We start from the raw sequence: 18,219 nt of genomic DNA, 5'->3' as shown, positions 1-18,219 counted from the left end.
TTTCCTTATCTTCAGTACTGTGAATTTGTGATGTGAGCGAATTCCTGTTGTTTGAGTGAGACAGGAAAAGGCTGCTAACTTGCCCTAGTCACTCTAATAAATGGTAGGATGTAATGAAAGTAGACACAGAAATACTATTCTTTTTTATGCTTTAATCTGGCTAATGCAATAAGTAATACAGTGAAACTCGCCATTGAACTCTGTATATTTTCACAGACTCTTATTATATCCTGCTTTGCCAATACCTTTGATGGTGTTTTTTAAGCAGCCAAGCCACTTATTCAGGACAAGTGTCCACTTACTGACAGGCTCCTTCTGCTTCTTAGATCCATCCTAAAATAAAGGATGTTGGATAGACAGGCATTAAAAGGTTTGGAAGAGACCAGCCACACCTTGGTTTTCAAATTCCTGCCAGGCAAAGGTCTCAGTGAGCTGAATGCCATTGCCAGAAGCAACAGACTCTCTGCTTAGAGAGATTGATTTGCCACAGTGAATTGTCATTAGTTTTGAATGCCTCATGGAGAGCTTGACACTGTCTAGTAAAGAAAAAGTGAACGCAGTACTATCTAGAAACTTGGATGTGCAAATCAGAACCTCCTTTTTAACAATTTCTTTCAGTTTATAAAGGCTATTAAATTATCTGAATGAAAATGAGGCAGTACAATTTATTACTATTTTTCCTGGTTGTGGTGTAATATTTTAGCTGTTTTATTCCAGACTTGTTAGGTTCCTGGGTGTAGGTAATACACTTCTTTTATCCCAGAACTCTATCCTTGTATCTTATGTGCTGTGCCTGGGGAAGGTTTTTCTGTCTAGTTGGGAATTTCCATTCAAAGAATAGTCACCCAGCAGCAGTATCATTTATCATTTTCAGTATCTTCTCAATTATAAAGATTTTAGGCTCTGAGGTCAGTTTGGTTTTTAAAAATTGTACTAACCGATGTAAAAGGTGCATTCACCAAAGCATCAGCACATTATCAAATAATTTTATTTCTTAATTGTGGTAGCAGAAGTGATAAAGAACGTGTTGGCCATGAAATAGATATGCTTATCTTGTGATACATCCCAGAGATGCGTTTCAGAGACTGGAGGCTTGCTTAGTGAGGAAAATAACCTGTTTTAGGAAGATAAGAGGTACAAGTGGATGGATCTCCCTCCCCGTCTCCTGGGTGTGATTGTCTCAGACAACCATATTAGCAGAAGCTTAGACACATTCTTAGCTCCTGGAATGAATTTGCTGAAGTGACAGTGCATACTGAGGATGATGGTAAAAAGATGGGCAGTGTATTCTGGAAGAAAATAAAGTTGGCAGCTTGCAATGGTGGAACACAGCTTCAGATAAGCATGTGGTTCAATAGAAATTAGTCTCTGTCCATAGACTTTATAGCAGTTGATCAGACCTGCTCTTTCAGTTCAAGCAGTTAATAATATCTCAGCACTGCAGCTTAAGGGATACAATTTTCAAAATTATTGTAGTGTGGGACTGATAAATTTCAGCACAAAGAAGGCACTATTCCATATAATTTATTTTAGATTTCCATCTAGGGTATGTTCTGACACTCCATATGAAAGTCAAATTGTCCATGTAAAATGGTTTTCGGGTGATAAGTTGACCCCTGGGGTTTTAGTAAAATAATAGGTTCAGAATTCCATCTGACTCTCCAATCTATAAAAGCTAGTTATCAGCTGTTTGAAGGATTTGATAAGAAAGCGAAAAAAAAAGAGAGCTTTTGTATAGTGACATTTTTCTCATTAATGGGGACAATGCAAGAATCACAAACTCCTTCTGGATTTGGTAGTAAATACTCTGCTGACGTGTTCCAGGAGATAGTTGTTCTGTGTGATGAGTGTATGTGTCTAATCCTCCACATGCATATGGAACAAGGAATATTTCTAATAGACATATACGGGCTGTCAAAAGAAGGACGTTTACCATGCCATCATCTGGCTATCATTTCTAAATGCATTCCACCACCAGAGCCTACTTCAGCAGAAGTTTTGCTGCAGAATGACTGTCTTACAGTGCCTAGAGACACAGTAGAATATTTAAATGTAGTGCAAAACAAATGATAACCTGAAAAGAAATGAGGTGTTATTTTAAGTTCTTTTCTGAACACTTGTATAGGACTTGCTATGATTTTTCCCCCTAGTTTTGTTATTTAATTGTATTTTCTTGAGAATACATAAAAATAGTTCCTACTGTAACTTGTGACTTCACTGTCAGGTTAAGTAGATCCAAAGTTGGGCAGAGGCTTTGTTGCATTTTGTTTTAGTAGATGGGTGTATCTGCATGTTCATGCAGCATTAGTGAGTAACTGGGAAAAGGTGACAGTAAGATAGGACCAGTTATTGCATTGTGACAGTAGAAGCAGCTTGCTTAATAAAATGCACTAAGCATGTTTATGCTCAGTGCATTTGAGTGCCTCTTTGAATTTTGAGCAAGGAAAATACCTCCTGCTTTTAAAAAACAACTGTTCTTAAGAAAATACGACTTTTCAACAGTCTATATAAAAAGGATTGTCTCAAAGCAAAACCCAAGTCCCTCCTCACTTGTTTGTGATGTTCCTGTACTTCCCCTTCCTGTGTGGGTGGTGAACATAGAGCTCACTGCAGAAGTACTGTTATACTCTGTTGCTGCAACTTTTGCAGGTGTGAGGAAGCTACACAGAGGGCACCTGTTTGCCTCCTGTGTTCTGGAAGGGGCAGACATCTCCTCCTCTAAGAGGAACTGAACAATGCTCAGGGGTGACGATACCTGATGCTCCCAAGTTGGGTAGAGAAGATATGAAGTGATCTGAGATGTTGTAGGCACGTACTGTGGAGGAGCTGGGATTTTGCCTGTGGGACAGAGCAAACTTTAGAAGTGACAGGAGAAAGGTAAGTTTCCTAGAGCAGGTGTTCATGGCATCTCTGTGAACCATTTCAGAAATTTTCAGATTGGAAGAAAGACTGGAAAGAAAGATTTGACCTTCAGTGACACAATGGAAACATTAATTTTCATGCTTTTTTATTAATTCTAGCTCTCCAACAGATCAGACTTGTCGTGAGTTAACGAACAATTCTATCCTCCCATTCCAGTAACATTTGCATTTATAAATAAGGATTGTGTGTGTGCTTATCAAACAGAAAAACATCTACCTAAACACAATTGCTAGTTTCAGGTCCTTGTGGAGCTATGAAAAAGAGCTAACTACTCTTCCACCTTACCTCTTCCTGGTTTTGTTTGGTTGATTTTAGCTTTATAGAGATAACTGGGTCTTAGTGGGTAACCTATAACAGATGTGGGACAGGCCAGCTCCCTCCCGTCAATAAACTGCTCATTCAGGTGTATGTGAGCAGTACTGAGATCTACTGGAGTGTGCTCAAAGCAAAGCATCTGTTGCATTCTTAAAGTGTTTTTCTTCTGGAAGAGCAGATCTGAGAACCAGAATTTATGAATAACTCTGACTTCTGCTATTGACTGGATTTATTCTGCATTAATACTTTCCAAAGTAGCTATATATTTTCCTTTGGGTTGTTTGTCACTCTGAGACTGATTTGAAAATATGTCACCAAATTTCAAGCTTTCAGGTGTTAGTGCTGAAACATTTACCTCTCCACTGAGGTAATTATCATTTGTATTTGTGGCCGTAGTTAATTGTAGGCCTCACCTTTTGCTTACTTAAGCCCTGTGAGAAATTGTTTCATTTCCTGGAGTGGGATGATGCACAGAAGGAAGTAAAGTACTTTATCTGCATTCCTCCATACCCCTAATAATGGGAAATGCTGGGCTGATATCGTGTCAGGTGCTGTAGCTGTGTAAGTATTCACTGAAAAATCTGTGAGTGCAGCCATAGGAAGAGTTGATGTCAGACATGAAAACATCATGATCCATCCCTGGAAGGAGAGTCCCAGAGCTCTGCATCAGGGAGGGCACACAGAGCAGCCACATGCCCAGCATCAGCCTCCTCCAGGACAGGGACAACAATCCATTACCCCAGGAGAATAAGTTTACTAAAGAAGCATCAGATAGATGTGGTTTTATAAAAAAGCCTCTCCCATAACTTTTAATGGAGGAGTGGGGTATCTGTTGTAAGACGTTTTATTCAGGACATAACATGACTAAAAAGCAAAACATGAGAAAAAATAGTGGACAAAGTGTTGCCTCCTTCAGAGGCACAGCTTTAGGAATGACCTGTTTCTTACATGAAGCTTCGAGGGTGATGCTGAGTTTGGGACAACCCTCACCTTCATGCCTTTATTTTGCCTTTTCTCCTCTGTAGACAAACTTCATGCAGAAGCCATTTTGTCTACTGCTATACAAGATTGTGCTGACTGGCCAGATACTTTTGGAAGTATGACTGGAATGTGTTTGTGAAGATGTAGAAACCTAATCAGTAATTAAAATAGTCACTGAGTGTAAATCTGTGTTCTGTCAGAAAAGCGTGTTGACGCTGTGGAGCTCCACTCTTGCCCCGTGCCACTCAGCTGTTGTACCAGGCCAGTTGTTCTGTAAGGTTCTTATGTGCATTATCTTTTGAGAAGCCCGTCTCTTATCTCTTGGCAATGCAGTTATTGCCAAAAGAAAGTGCATGTGTACAAGGAGCAAAGCAGATTCATGTTTCTTTCAACAGTTATATTTCACTCATTCTTGAACTGGAAAGTAGCTTTTTTTTCATGTATGTGGCAAGCGAACTACATAACATTAATGAAACAGAGATCCTAAATCCTGTTTAGAATTGTCATTGGCAGCTACTAATATATTTTCATTTGTATTTTTTTATTTGGAGTTTAGTCATAAGTCACCAAGACGTAGTTCTGCTTGTTAGCTATAGAGGTAGTTGACAGGGCTTGGAATGCGCCAAGATTTCATCCCAGTTTCATAGCATTCCTCATTGCCTTGAAACTGTACTAGGCTTTGTATCTGTAGTGAAAGAACTAAGAAAAGAGCATTAAATTGACATTTCCACTCCTTCTGTGGATGGAATGGGAAATGAGGAGCTCTTTGTCACCAAGTGGAATGGGTAATATAATTCCAAGTGCCATTTGTAAACAGCTGTGTCTTTCCTGCAGACCCTGACAAGAGATTTCAGACTGTGTTTCTTTAAAAAGGTCTTTGAGGAATACAACCCCCAGGATGCACCGCACACAAAGTGTTTTGATGTCTTTCACATGGGGCTCACATCGGACATTTCCCCTCCATTACTGCGCTCACAATCGCCGGCCTGAGGCGCGTTGAGGAATTGCCCATCCGCCGTGCGGGAACCGTGCGCGGAACGAGCCCTCGTTCCCTGCGCACCGGCACGGCGCGGGGGTCAGTGCGGTGCCGGGCCCGGGACAGCGCGGGGGCGCTGGCTCCGCGCCCGCTCCCCGCAGCCCGCGGGCCGGGCGGGCCGGAGGCCGCGGCCCCGCCGGCCGTGCGCAGGAGCGGCCCGGGACGGCCGGAGTGCCGCCCTCGGGGTGCCGCCCTCCGGGGGCTTTAGGCGGTGGCACTCGCGTGTCACCGTGCGCTCCCCCTCGGTGCTGGCACCAGGCGCAGGGTGAGACCGAGGTATGGCACAGCTTGTGCTGCAGGCGCCCCATGGTGTGTTCCGCGGTGCTTGTCCAGAGGGCTCTCGCGTCTCGGCGCTGCTGGGTAGGTGACACACAGACCCGCGGGCAGGGACCAAGGGAGGGACCCGGCCGCCACCGCCGCGCAGCCGCGCCCCGGAGGGACCTGGTGGCAGGGCTGCAGCTGGCCATGCCTCGGCCAGGTGTTTCCGGACTTAAAGGGAGGCCTAAATACTGAAAACCCATGCAAAAATGGAAGTTAAAAGCAAAGGCGCCGACTATACCGTAACACCGGCAAGAGCTGTAACTTTAAACGGAGAGAGGCCTACGTAAGATGGCCAGTTCTGTGGGCTTGCAGTGTATTGTACCACATTGATAAAATGGTTAACAAGGGACTGATGTGCTGCAGAGGGAAGGTGACGTACCATCCTTTCGGGATTTTTCCAGACGAGGGAGTCGTGTGACTCACTTCAGCACCTCAGTTCCCTCCTGACTCTTACTTTGTCCCTCTTGGGTGACAACTGGGCGAGCTAGGGCGGCCAGCCAGGCTGGGGCACCATTTCCAGCCACTGCTGCCTGGAGCACCTGGGTGTGCAGTTCCTCTGCACCGAGCCCATCTGCGCCTGCCTGCCCTAGCCAGCCCATCGCCCTTCCTGTGGGAAAGAAGGGAAACAAAAGAGCCTTTTCCTTAATGCAGAAACAGGTTATAGGATAGTTTTTGTCTCAGAATTTATTTTCTCCTGAAAAGGAAAGCGTGTGCCCAAAGCAGCTGTTGCGCTGACCTCCCTTCCCTGTGTGCGAGGTCCCGGTTGCATGCCGGTAGGAGAAGGGAGAGGTGGCAAGATCTGGCTTGGGGTCGTGGCTGCGACCTTGCTGGGTTTGGCTCTGCAAACGGGACCCAAGAGGCCGGCGGTGGCTCTGGGGCTGGGCAAGGCTTGGGTGTGCCTGCGGTCGGAGTGGGGCTGCGTATAGATTCTTCCCTACAGAACGGTTTTGTCAGCACATGGACTGGTACTGGCTTCACATTCCTTCCCAGAGTTCTCGAGATGTTAACTTTCAAAAGGGAGGTTTCCCTTGTGGATTTATGTCAGTGATTTTGGGTTTTAAACTATTCATGCATGAAAAATGACTTAGGAGCTGTATACTCCCATGTATGAATAATGACTACATGGGAACACAGATTACAGCAGTTTTGAACTGAGACTGCTGCAGTTTACATGCTCGCTTTGGGAACATTATGAAACGTTTTTAAATGCTGGTTCATGTTAATGCATTGATTTCAATCAGTCTCTTTTTGTCCCTTTTGGATTTGTTCAACTTAACAGCTAGCTTGTTTCATGTTTGCTCTAAGATATGCTTAGCAAATTAGGCAAATAAAAAAATGCATGCAAAAATGTGGTGCTATGCACATGTATCAGGTTTTTTATTTATTAATAGACTCCCATTTCCATACGATAGTCTGCCTTTTTTTTTTAACTTTGGCTCAATGGATAGTTTATGCCAATTACACATAGTTTAACAGCTTTGAAATCTGTTTTTGCTTTTCTAATGCATGAAGACATTGATTCTGTTTCAGGTTTTAATTAAACTCTACACTGACTTTAAATTTTATTGTCCTTTTCATTTAAATAGGATTTTTGTTAGATCTTTAACAAGACCTCAGTGGGGTAATAAATCTAAGCAATTGTCCTTATTAGGAGTAGATTATCCTCAAGAGATGGAAAGTCACAGAAGTAACTAAAACCATTTGCAGAGACTGAAGTAAGGCTTTTTCTTCCTAAACATTAAACAGACTTGAAAATTACTTGCTTGGGCACTCAAATTAAATTAAATGATATTTTGTTTATTTTTCACATTTTCAGTATAGGCTATTTGCATTTACTTAAAATTTGAGTTTCAATGAGTAGAATTCACTCCTGAATAAGGATCCTTACTTTCAGTATACAAGCTGTAACTGAAACTCAGTGTATCCTGCCATTTCTTTTGTTATTAACCCTTGCAGTGCTTCTGTCAGGACCTGCTGACACAGTGAGTGTATTCTTAGTTCGTTGTTTTTGCCATAGAGATGAGTCTTGGTTGAAGAATTTGCTTTGTGTTTGTCCCACACTCCAGCCAAGGAGAACTGTGGAGTATGCAGGAATGTGGAGCTTGAGAAAGATCTCAGATGCTGGATTTGAAACACAGGTTCTTGGAGAAAACTTGTCACACACTCAACAGTTGTGTCTAAACACCTTACCGTGTTTACATACTGTTGAGAAGTGGAAGGGGATATAACTCTAATGGTTCTCTTTTCTTCAGCTGTTCACTTCATTCGAAGGTATTCTCTGTTCTGCAGGTGCTCCAGGTTTGCTTTGTTCCTGGCTTTAGTCATTGGTTGACTTCTGATGGGACAAGGCCTCCTGACAAGTAAAATCCTGACTATTTCCCCAATATTTAATTCCCAACTTCATCATACACATTGTGGTGCATTTTCTATAAACATTCCGTTGTGTGGAAGCTCCATTTTGGGGGACACTAATTTCTAGGACTTAGTTCTACAAACCAACGGGCAAAGGCAGGGATGTTGTTCAGGGACATTGTCCCAGTGAGCCCTGCCGAGCCAGCGCCGGCTCCCCGCTGGCCGCAGGCGCTGCGCTGGCCAAGCCACTGCCCCCGCGGGAAGCGGGGCTGCGGGGACACGGCTGCGGGGACACGGCTGAGGGGACACGGCTGAGGGGACATGGCTGCGGGGACATGGCTGAGGGGACACGGCTGTGGGGACAGGGCTGTGGGGACAGGGCTGTGGGGACACGGCTGCGGGGACATGGCTGTGGGGACACGGCTGAGGGCACACGGCTGAGGGGACATGGCTGTGGGGACACGGCTGAGGGGACACGGCTGAGGGGACATGGCTGAGGGGACATGGCTGCGGGGACACGGCTGAGGGGACATGGCTGCGGGGACACGGCTGAGGGGACACGGCTGAGGGGACATGGCTGTGGGGACATGGCTGCGGGGACACGGCTGAGGGGACGTAGCCAGAGGGCCACGGCCGCAGGAAGCGGGGCTGAGGGGACAGGGCTGAGGGGACGCGGCTGAGGGGACATGGCCGCAGGAATCCGGGCTGAGGGCACACGGCTGAGGGGATATGGCCGCAGGAAGGGGGGCTGGGGGCACACGGCTGAGGGGACATGGCCGCAGGAAGGGGGGCTGAGGGCACACGGCTGAGGGGACATGGCCGCAGGAAGCCGGGCTGGGGGCACACGGCTGAGGGGACATGGCCGCAGGAATCCGGGCTGGGGGCACACGGCTGAGGGGACATGGCCGCAGGAAGCCGGGCTGAGGGGACATGGCCGCAGGAATCCGGGCTGAGGGCACACGGCTGAGGGGACATGGCCGCAGGAAGCCGGGCTGAGAGTACACGGCTGAGGGGACATGGCCGCAGGGCCACGGCCGCAGGAGGAAGCCGGGCTGCGGGGACACGGCCGCACGTGACGCGCCCACGTCCGCCTCCGCCGGGAAGGAGCCCGCGGCTCCGCACAGCCCGTGAGGACCGGCCCCTCTCGGTTGTTGCAGCGCTCCCGGCCCTCAGCCAGCAGGTATTTAATGTCCGTGGGCTCCTCTGCCCCTGTCGGGCAGGCCGGCGTGTCTGCAGAGCCAGGTCCTGTCAGCCTCCCCACATGGCATCTGCTGTGCTTCTGTACTGAGGGACTTCACCTCAAACCTTCTTGTCTTCTACGTGATACTCCAGTGATACTCTGCGGCAGAACGAATTATGTTAGAGGAACATAGCTAATAAATATTAATTTCTAATTAGACTGTATTTGCTGCATATTCTAGGCAGCATTACAGGTTTTGAGCCTTCATCTGCCACTTTCCATATCACACAAATGGCAGAGATTTTGGTATGGTAAATCACAGAGGAAGGTGGAAAATCTGATGCAAAGTGAGATAATGTAGTTCTTCATTATTATGGCTCTTCTGTGCCCTGATAGAAAACTTTAAAACACAGAAGGTGCTGACAGAAGGTAAGTCACCTAGATCCTGCTCTGCTTTCAGTATAAAGCCCGGGGAAAGTGGAGGAAGGGAATGCATACCCTGGTTTTTAGGTTCAGATTGCAACTCACCCTTCCTTCTAAAGCAGTGCACTGGAGGAAGTGTGGCAAAACTAGGCTGAGTCCTGCAACTTATTTAATATGACTCAGTGCACAGGATTATGAGTGCTAAGAGCGCTCAGCCTTTGGGACAGAGTCTGTGGAATTAAGAGGTTCTTCATCCTATCTTGCATGGTAATTAGACCTGATTTAGGCAATGCCATACCTTGGACAAATTCCACAGGGCATAGTTTTGCTCTGGATTCTTATCAGGATGTGGGATTTTCCCTCTGTTTTCCCCAGCAGCAAGGCCAGGAGTTTGTGGCACTGCAGGGTGAGATTGAGAGGGCCCAGCTTATTCCCTTACTAAGAGATTTGTTTTATCTCTCCATCTCCCCTCCACCCGTTTTTGGAGATGTATGCTGTAGTCAGAGGCAAGTGCTGTGACTCTGCCTGCAGTATAAAAGTGATGTGTCTATAAGAAATGCAAGGCTAGCTAAATGAACTTCCACTGCTTGCTGATGTGCAGTGAAAAGAATCCCATCTTGCCTTGCTCTCTGCAGCGATGTGTGTTGCTTTCCAGTGCCAAGGACATAGCACAGCATCGGATGTGGGGAGCGGCTGTTTGCACGTGTGCCATGCGGTGAGCTAGCGGCATTCCCCCTGGTCCGGCAGCCTCCCTGGAGGGCAGCAGGCTGCTTGGAAGGTCAGCGGGGTACCTGTGCATCACAGGCGTGAAAAGCTGCCCTCTTTAGGCCCCGAGGCAACAACCTGCTTTCACTTTGTGAAGCCAAGCAGAAAAGCTGGGGTCCGACAGTGGCAGGTATCCCTGAGCACAAGACAAGGCAGCATGACGGTATAAGAAATCCAGTTTGCTTCTCAACATGAGTAGACGAAGTTTGGGTGGGAAAGTAATGGGAGTACAAAATGTTTACGGCTAACATTTACTAAAATGACAGCAACTCCCGTCTGTATTAATGTTTAGCTTTTGAGACACAGTGGAATTTTACTTTGTTAAAGAAGGTAGGAAGCCTAGAAGTAGCTCTTTAATCTTCATCTGGAAAACACAATTTTTAAATCCCTTCTCAGGAATAATCAAACAGTGATAATGGATGTTAAACCTACTCTGAATGTTATTTAAAGGATTTCTCAGATGGAAACAAAAGTTGATTTGAAACAAAAGGTTCAAATGGACATCACCTTTACTTACACAGTTGTCCACATGAAGAAGAGGTTGATCAGCATGTATTGTCTGGTTATGTGATTGCTTAGGAATTACCAAAAGTCATTATGTGATTCTTAAATACTTCCATTCGCTCTTTGTTCCAACAAAAGGCTGTTGGAACTGTATCCACGTGTTTTTACAAGCCCAGCTCTATGCATGAGGACTTCACCACAAAGGGTATCCAGTGTCCTTAGTCTGCAGGAGTCTTCAGCATTGAAGAGAAAAAACCTGTTGGTCTTTCCCCTGCTAATGGCTCCTCTTGGCGCATTTTTGATCTCCCATGGTCAGTCTGTGCCTGATACCACATATACAGGTCTTGTTGTTCCCCACACTGTAATACTCTCCTGTTTTTTCCAAATGTTACATTTCCTTTCTCCTTCTTCTATTTTTCATTTCTCTTTCCCATTTGTAATGCACCTGCTGTCTGTTGTTTTTCACTTCTAATTTAAAACCACCAGGGAATTTGTGTCTCTCTGCAGATCATTAAAAAGGGGCTATGTGGGACTACTTGTAAAAGAAAACACTGCATTCCCAAGATAGGTTACAAACTGGTGTGTGTCAATACTCTGTTTTGGAACTTTTAGCTTCGTTTAGTTCTTTATCAAATGCAGAGTGATCTCTGGATCTCGTTTGCAGCTTCAGCGTGAGAATACAAAGAACAAATTCAAGAGTTGCAGGACTTGGAAGGACCTGTGCAGCCTTAGGAAAAGGGCAGTTTCCTGTGTAAAGCAGAGCAAAAAAATCAAATTAACAAAAAAATCAAATTAACAAAAAATCAAATTAACAAAATCCCCATCCCACAAAACGAATCTTCCTCAGCCTATGGGCAGATTATGGGAGTCTTTTCCTCCTTCCTACCCTCTGTACAGATTGTTTCAACCCACCATTGTGATCAGCGGCTGGTAAGCTGGTGGAAATGGATGTGTGCCTGAAATACAACCATGTAGTGAAGGGCCACACCTGTGGTGAGAGAGTTCTGCTCCTCTGGGAAGCCAGGAGTCATGTGGTTGCTTTAATCCAGCACAGATCTCTGTGGCTGATGCAGCCAAAAGGAGCATTTGTTTTCTGTGGTGGGTGGCAGAGTTGGATGAGGGAACAAATCCAGCTGTGAGCTACCCGGGTGCCTCATGAGGCCGACCTGAATGCCGGTATTGACACCAAGGAGAGAGTGGTTGGGGCAGGAATGAAGACAAGCAGTGTCACCACATGGTCAGTGGAGAGGGAGGCTCTTGGAGCATGAGTCTCTTCCCAGTGCCTGGTTTTTGGATGTGGCTGGCACTGCTGTGCCTGTGAGGTCTGTATGTGTCAGCTGATGCCCAGGGTAAATGCGTGCCCTGGTGTTAGAGCAGCGTTGGACTGACCTATTCCTTCATTTTGCTTGTGCTCCCTGCTGGAGTGTTTCATTAGGAAAACTCACATTCTCAGCCCTGTTAGGGAGGACAAGATGGGCTCATAGCTGAGCTCTGTGTGGGTTAAAGGATGGCCTCGGGCAGCAGCAGGATTTTTGAAAGCCGCTGTAGGCTGCATCTCCTGGCACAGACTCCCTGCTGCCTTTGATCCTCCTCTGCCCAGTGCAGGAGGCAGCCAGCATTGCCCGAGTGGTAGTTTTAACTCTTTCTTACCTAAAATCCAGACAGTTTCAAAGTAACACAGCAGTAAATAAACCACTGGCCCCTTTGTACAGGGACATCCCTCATGTTGCCCCTGCCGCAGTGTTAATAACGTTGTGCGTAATTTCCCAAGCACAGACTGGGGTTGGGGAGTGTGAGGTGTGCCTTAAGGGGCTGGTAGCAGCAGTGAGTGTTTGAGGCTGGATAATACCCACTGGTGTGCATGAACTTGCTGTCAGGGAACTGTTTAGATAGCGCTTAGCATTGGTCAGTGGCAGGACTGTAAACTGAAGCACATAGCTTGGTCCTGATTACATTTTCTAGAGGGGATGATGCAGAAGAAAATTGTTAAAAAATTAGCTTTTAAGTGAGCTGGAAGTTTTTTACCAACCACCAGGACTTTGAAACATCTGACATTAACAAAATAACCTATTTGAAGCAATAGTAAACTGCCATCTGCCGGTAGAAAAGTAATGCACATAATGAACATGCAAACTCAGGAAGTGATAATTCTTTTGTGTTTGACATGCTTGCAGTCAAATATGTACATGACATGGAAGCTGCATATATTTATTTAATGGGTGGTTTTCATCTCTATTTGCATTTTCATATAGAATATGCTAAACAGATGCCTATAATATAACTAACTTTAACGACAAGCACAGAAAACAAGACAATAAGAATAAAGAATGAGGACTAATAAAAGCAGATGAGCGATCAGGATGATGACAGGCTCCAAATGTGTCCTATTTACATTGCTAATAATGAATCACAAGCACTTCCTTTTATTGTTTCCCCCCATCTTAGACCCTCCTGTATGACCAGACTTTAGCACTGAGAAACATTTCCTGGCATCTTCATTTCGATTTGTGTTTGTGTGTGTGTGTGTGTGTGTGTGTGTGTGTGTGGTTCCTTGCACAAGCCTGTAAATAGGAACTGGGTCTTTAATTGTTCCTGATTTAAGTAGGTCATCTTCTCAATACACAAATCTCTTGTCTTCTGGTAAGCCAGGTCAGCTGTTGAAAAGGATGTGGAAAATACTCACTACACGAATATGACCAGAGAAAATGATTTCACAAAGGACCACTCCCAAATTATATGGCATTACAGAACCAGTTTCCATAAATCACCAGCATGATGAGCACACTGCAGGGGAGAGACTATCAGATTTCATGTTGGTATAGTGTGTATCAAGTGGGTGTGCTGAGCATGGCTGTGTCCCTAAGGTACTGCTGCACTATAAATAGCGGTGTTAGCGTGAATTACCTCCAGTGCAAACATCAGGCCACTTGCCCTTTTCGTATGCATGTAGTTTTGTTTTATGATTGGGATTATTCCAAACACAGCCTATTGTTTTAGTAAACTGATCTTCTCATAGGAAATATTTTAAATGGGCAAAGAAAAAATAGGTCAGTTCTTCCTTTGAAATCAGAGACAAGTGTGTATTTGTAATATTTCTAGGCTTATTTTCTTGGAACAGGTTTGGCAGGTATGAGAGGAAGTTAAAGATTTATTTTTGGTGCTATGTACCAGATGTCATACCTGCTCTTCTGAGACAGTTGCTTTTATCTCCAGCAGTACCTGCTCTAGTAGCAATGAAAAAGTGACTTGAATCCCATTTAAAGCATGTAGTGTGCACTGTTTTTATGCCACTAAAGCAAAGGGAAGGCTTGTTTGGGAGACTCCAGGCAGAGTCCTTATGCGTCATTATAAAGCAAACATGTTTGCATCCTTCTCAGCAGTGTTTTTGTCTCCTTGAAGATGTGGTGAATTAATATGCCCAACTCCAGGGCTTGTGACCCCAGAAGACACTGAAGGGCTACAAAGATGTCCAATTTGAGGTGCTGTTATATTTATGAGATCGCCACATTTATGGCTCATTTTGTAGCATCTGGGTGGTTCTTTCTAAAGGACCATTTCTGGTGTATTTGTGGTGCTGTGCACACTCCACTCACATTGGCCCTAATCAAATGCTGTTCAGTGTCTCACCTTGAAAAGAGCCCTGCTTGGTGGCACAGTAACATGAATACTGTAGGGCCAAATCCTCAGCTCAGGAAAACACCACAGCTTTTTTTGACTTGTAATCTGTGGAGGATTTAGCCTTGGTCCATGGTCACAGAGGCAGACACCCTGCTCTGGGTCCTGTTTACTGAAACGCTCCAATAGCAACACAGCGCAATCAGATGGGAACAGCCAGGGGAGCAGTGGTGCCCATGGATACCTGTTAACAGGTGGGAGCTGAAGTACACAGTTACCATCAAAGACACCACTGTCCTCTGCTCTGCTCTGGAGTCTCCCTGCCAGCAGGAGTCTGCCTTCCAGCTGAAGAGTGACTGATGGTTGAAATAACAGTCCCAGTTTATTTCAGGTATGCCACTGACCCACATGACCCATAGGAAGGATAAGGTGAAGGCAATCAAAGCAGCATGTTCCTGTAGCCTCTAAGGGCTGTAAAAATGGAAACATGGGAAACAAGCTCATAGATATATTAAATGAGGATGAGGGTTCATTGTTACCTGCTTTTGGCTAAATCAGGAGTTCAGTGACACTGAGATTTGAGCCAGCAAGAGAAAGGAGGTGAGTAAGAAATGATCGAAAGGTAAAGTGGAATTTCCTTAATGTTATGCTAAAATCACTCTGTTCAAAAAGGCTCCTGAACCATGGAGAGCTGGGGCAGGCAAGGGTAAAGAGGTGGGTTATGGTGATGGAAGGGTTTTGTCATTACATAAATTGGAGCATTTCAAATCTATTTAACTGTTTGGTGCCATATCCTGTTAGTCTTTTCTGAGCTTATTTTGCAGTGGAATGGGGGAAACTGTGCTGATTGCACAACTGGTTGTTTGGCTGTTTCTTTTCTCTGTGTTTCCAGCAAATTAAGCACTGTGTCCTGCCTATGCTATGTACAAGGTTTGGCAAAGGGCTTTTGAGAGGTTTATCATCCTTTTGCCCAGCACTTAATCCTGCTTCCTCTAACTAGTATGGCTTCTGTACCAAAATGCAGTGATCAGACTTAGTAACAACAAAGCTGCTAGTGATTTACCAAGGAGCAGGAAAATCCTTAGTCAGGGGGCAGTTTCTAGCAAAGTGAGTTCTCAAGATGAATTGAGGTCCTTTTCTTTGCAAGGATTACTGCATGGTGGATGCAGAAATGATAACCTAGCAGTTAAGTGCTGTTCAGAAAGCAATAAAACACTCATTTTAAAAATCAAGAAGCATGAAATAGATACTATTTTACTGGGGCAGCATGGGGGGAACACTAGAAGAATCATTAAATGGCTGCATATTGTTAATTTCTGTGGATATAGTGACATTTGGAGACCTCTGGTATATATTTGAAATAAGCAATGAAATAAGGCTCATGTGCTGTATGCTTGTCAAAGCCAGGCACGGGGATCAGCTAATATGCTTATCAGGCAGGCAGTGTACGTGGAGATGCTCTGCTTTCACTTTGGTGATTGGAATTGGGCCCGTGAAGAAGCCAGGTGATTAATCTGCAGGGGTTTATTTTTTCTGAACTGTTAATGTCCTTTGAAACTGTTAATGTTTCAGAGCAACAGCCCATGGCTCATTAAGCAGGAAAGATTTGATTGCAAGTGTGAAGGGCAGCACACAAAGATTCTCCACACATGTCTTGTTTGAGCCTTAGAGGGTAGGAGAATGAAATATTGGAGAAGTTTGTCCTGTGCTGGGGCAGAACCAGTGCTTCATGAAAAGCTGTGCTACTGGTAGAAAATACATATGTGTTGGAGTCAACCAGGATAAAATTTAAAGCCACAGTGCTCTTGTAAGGTGGTAGCAGGCACTTGGTACTAGCCCAGAAAAGCACAGCTGCCACTTCAGCTGACCTGCTGTGAGAATCATGCTCTTCTTAAATCTGTTGCTCCATTTCTTTGGTGATGACACCGCACTCTTGCTGTGTTCTTTCCACCCATACTGTTGTGTACTCTGGCATCTAATGCTGAGAAAACAAATGGAGCTGCTGAGTCCAACTGCCTCAACAGAAATGCAACAGGGGAATTGAATACTCAGTCTGAAAGATTTTGCAATATTAGAAGAATCTTAAGGGGGTTGTTTTGAGATTATTAGCCACCATTTATGGTCTGTGTTGTACCTGTTTGTAAAATTAATTTCATCAGTTGAAATATTTGATAACATGTTGATTTAGGAAAAATATTTTTCTGACAATACAATGTTATGTGAGCATTCATTTATTAACCCTAGTAACTTTCTTGAGAAACAGGGAAGTATTTCAACATTGTTTCTAGAGACTGGGATACGTAAGGCTCAGATGTATAGATGTAGGTCTGTATGTTCTAGTGTTTGCTAACTAGCATTTGGCCCTGCTTACTTTCACTCAAGTCTTTCCTCACCTGAACTCCTGGTCATGGAGCAGCTGTGTCCTATGCAGCTCCTGGCACCTCTCTGGTTGATGCCTGTGAGCAAGTCCATGCTGGGAGGGAGGTTAGCAGGGAGGATGGGTTATTGTGGAAAAGGGGCAAAGAAGATAAGTGAATTACTGTCTTGCTTCAGGCTCTAAGAATGATGTACCAAGCTCCCATTTTGAACATGGGAACCAGGGAAGGAGAGTGGCTACATGGTGGGAGCAGACTGAGGCTCTATGGTTCCATTCTCAGATGTCCAGATCTGACAAGAGAAGACAATGAACCAATATTGGGAATATGGACAAAATCATGGGCCCTTAATAATTTACTGGGTCCAGGAACAGGAGAACGTTGTAAACTAATTATGTCAGACAACAAGGTCATTTGAAACAGGAGTACCCAGGATAACAAAACAAAACAAACCTCCCAAAAAAGACTTTTTAGTCCTATGGTGCAATATTTCCATGCTCAGTGGGCTTCTCTAAATGTAACTGTTATATTATTAGATATTTACCAACGATCTGGACTGAAACTGTGCTGTGGAATGCAGTGACAATGGGGAAGGATTGAGAATACTTGTTAGAAGGGGCAGCAAGAAAGTTTCAAGGGTTTCTGGGCTTTACTTTCTCCTGAACCTCTTTTGGTTTTGGTTTGGGTTTTTTTTTCCCCTTTATTTTTCTTGTATTTTTTGCATTTGGAGGCTAGGAAAGTAAGAATATATTCTACATCACTGTTTTCCTTTGTTTGTCTTTTTTATCTTGTTTATCTTTGATCAGCTGCAGATGAAATAACCAGCTAACTGATTTCTCATACAGGGCTGCCACTCTTGCTGATGAAACTGTGCTGACATGGGAGTATGCTCTGTAGCAGTCTAGCAGTATCCATTTCTTATTCCAATACACTGACAGGTCATTCAGGGAGACAAAAAACGCTATTGTAAAGTGGAAAAGAAACTGCAATTTCAATTTTGTTTTGATTTGAAATTTTCCAGCTACCTATCAAGACCAAATCCTTGAACTATTTACTTAGAGTAACTGAAATACCACTATTTGAAATAGTGGATATGCAAGATTTAGCCATTAAAGAGTTGGGGTAAAATTAAAATCCCCTTCAATAATAACTAAAGTCAGAGAAAATCTTTCAAGAAAATTAAACACTTGATCAAAAAGAGAGAAGGGTTATTGTCGAGAGCATAAAGATTAAACAGGAGAGTTGTCTCAGAGAATAACCATCAATGATAAGTAGCAGGCAGTTAATAATATCCCCTCAGGGATCTTCTTTTACTCATGTAGGTTTTTGGACAAATACAATATTACATTTCTTATAGTTAAAGTGTGAAGGAGCTTCATGTCATTCTAGAGTAGCAATAAAGCTTCAGTGGAATAAGGACAACTGAAGTG

General features: G+C 44.4%; 1 protein-coding gene across 5 annotated transcripts in view; it reads left to right on the top strand.

The window, feature by feature from the left end:
* The first annotated feature begins 5,179 nt into the window (after nt 1-5,179).
* The window catches only part of ZNF644 (zinc finger protein 644), a 78,503-nt gene continuing 65,463 nt past the window's right edge, over nt 5,180-18,219 (top strand). For 3 of the 5 annotated variants that reach the window (XM_030279142.4, XM_072932473.1, XM_072932469.1), the window contains exon 1: nt 5,349-5,614. The gene's annotated coding sequence lies outside the window, so the exon portion shown is untranslated. Of the gene's footprint in view, nt 5,294-5,348; nt 5,615-18,219 lie in introns of those variants that run through there. The other 2 variants (XM_072932466.1, XM_030279152.4) reach the window with 2 other exon arrangements.

The sequence above is a fragment of the Taeniopygia guttata genome, chromosome 8 (genome assembly GCF_048771995.1).
Source record: "Taeniopygia guttata chromosome 8, bTaeGut7.mat, whole genome shotgun sequence".
Lineage (NCBI taxonomy): Eukaryota > Metazoa > Chordata > Aves > Passeriformes > Estrildidae > Taeniopygia > Taeniopygia guttata.
This window is presented reverse-complemented; position numbering and strand designations above follow the sequence as displayed.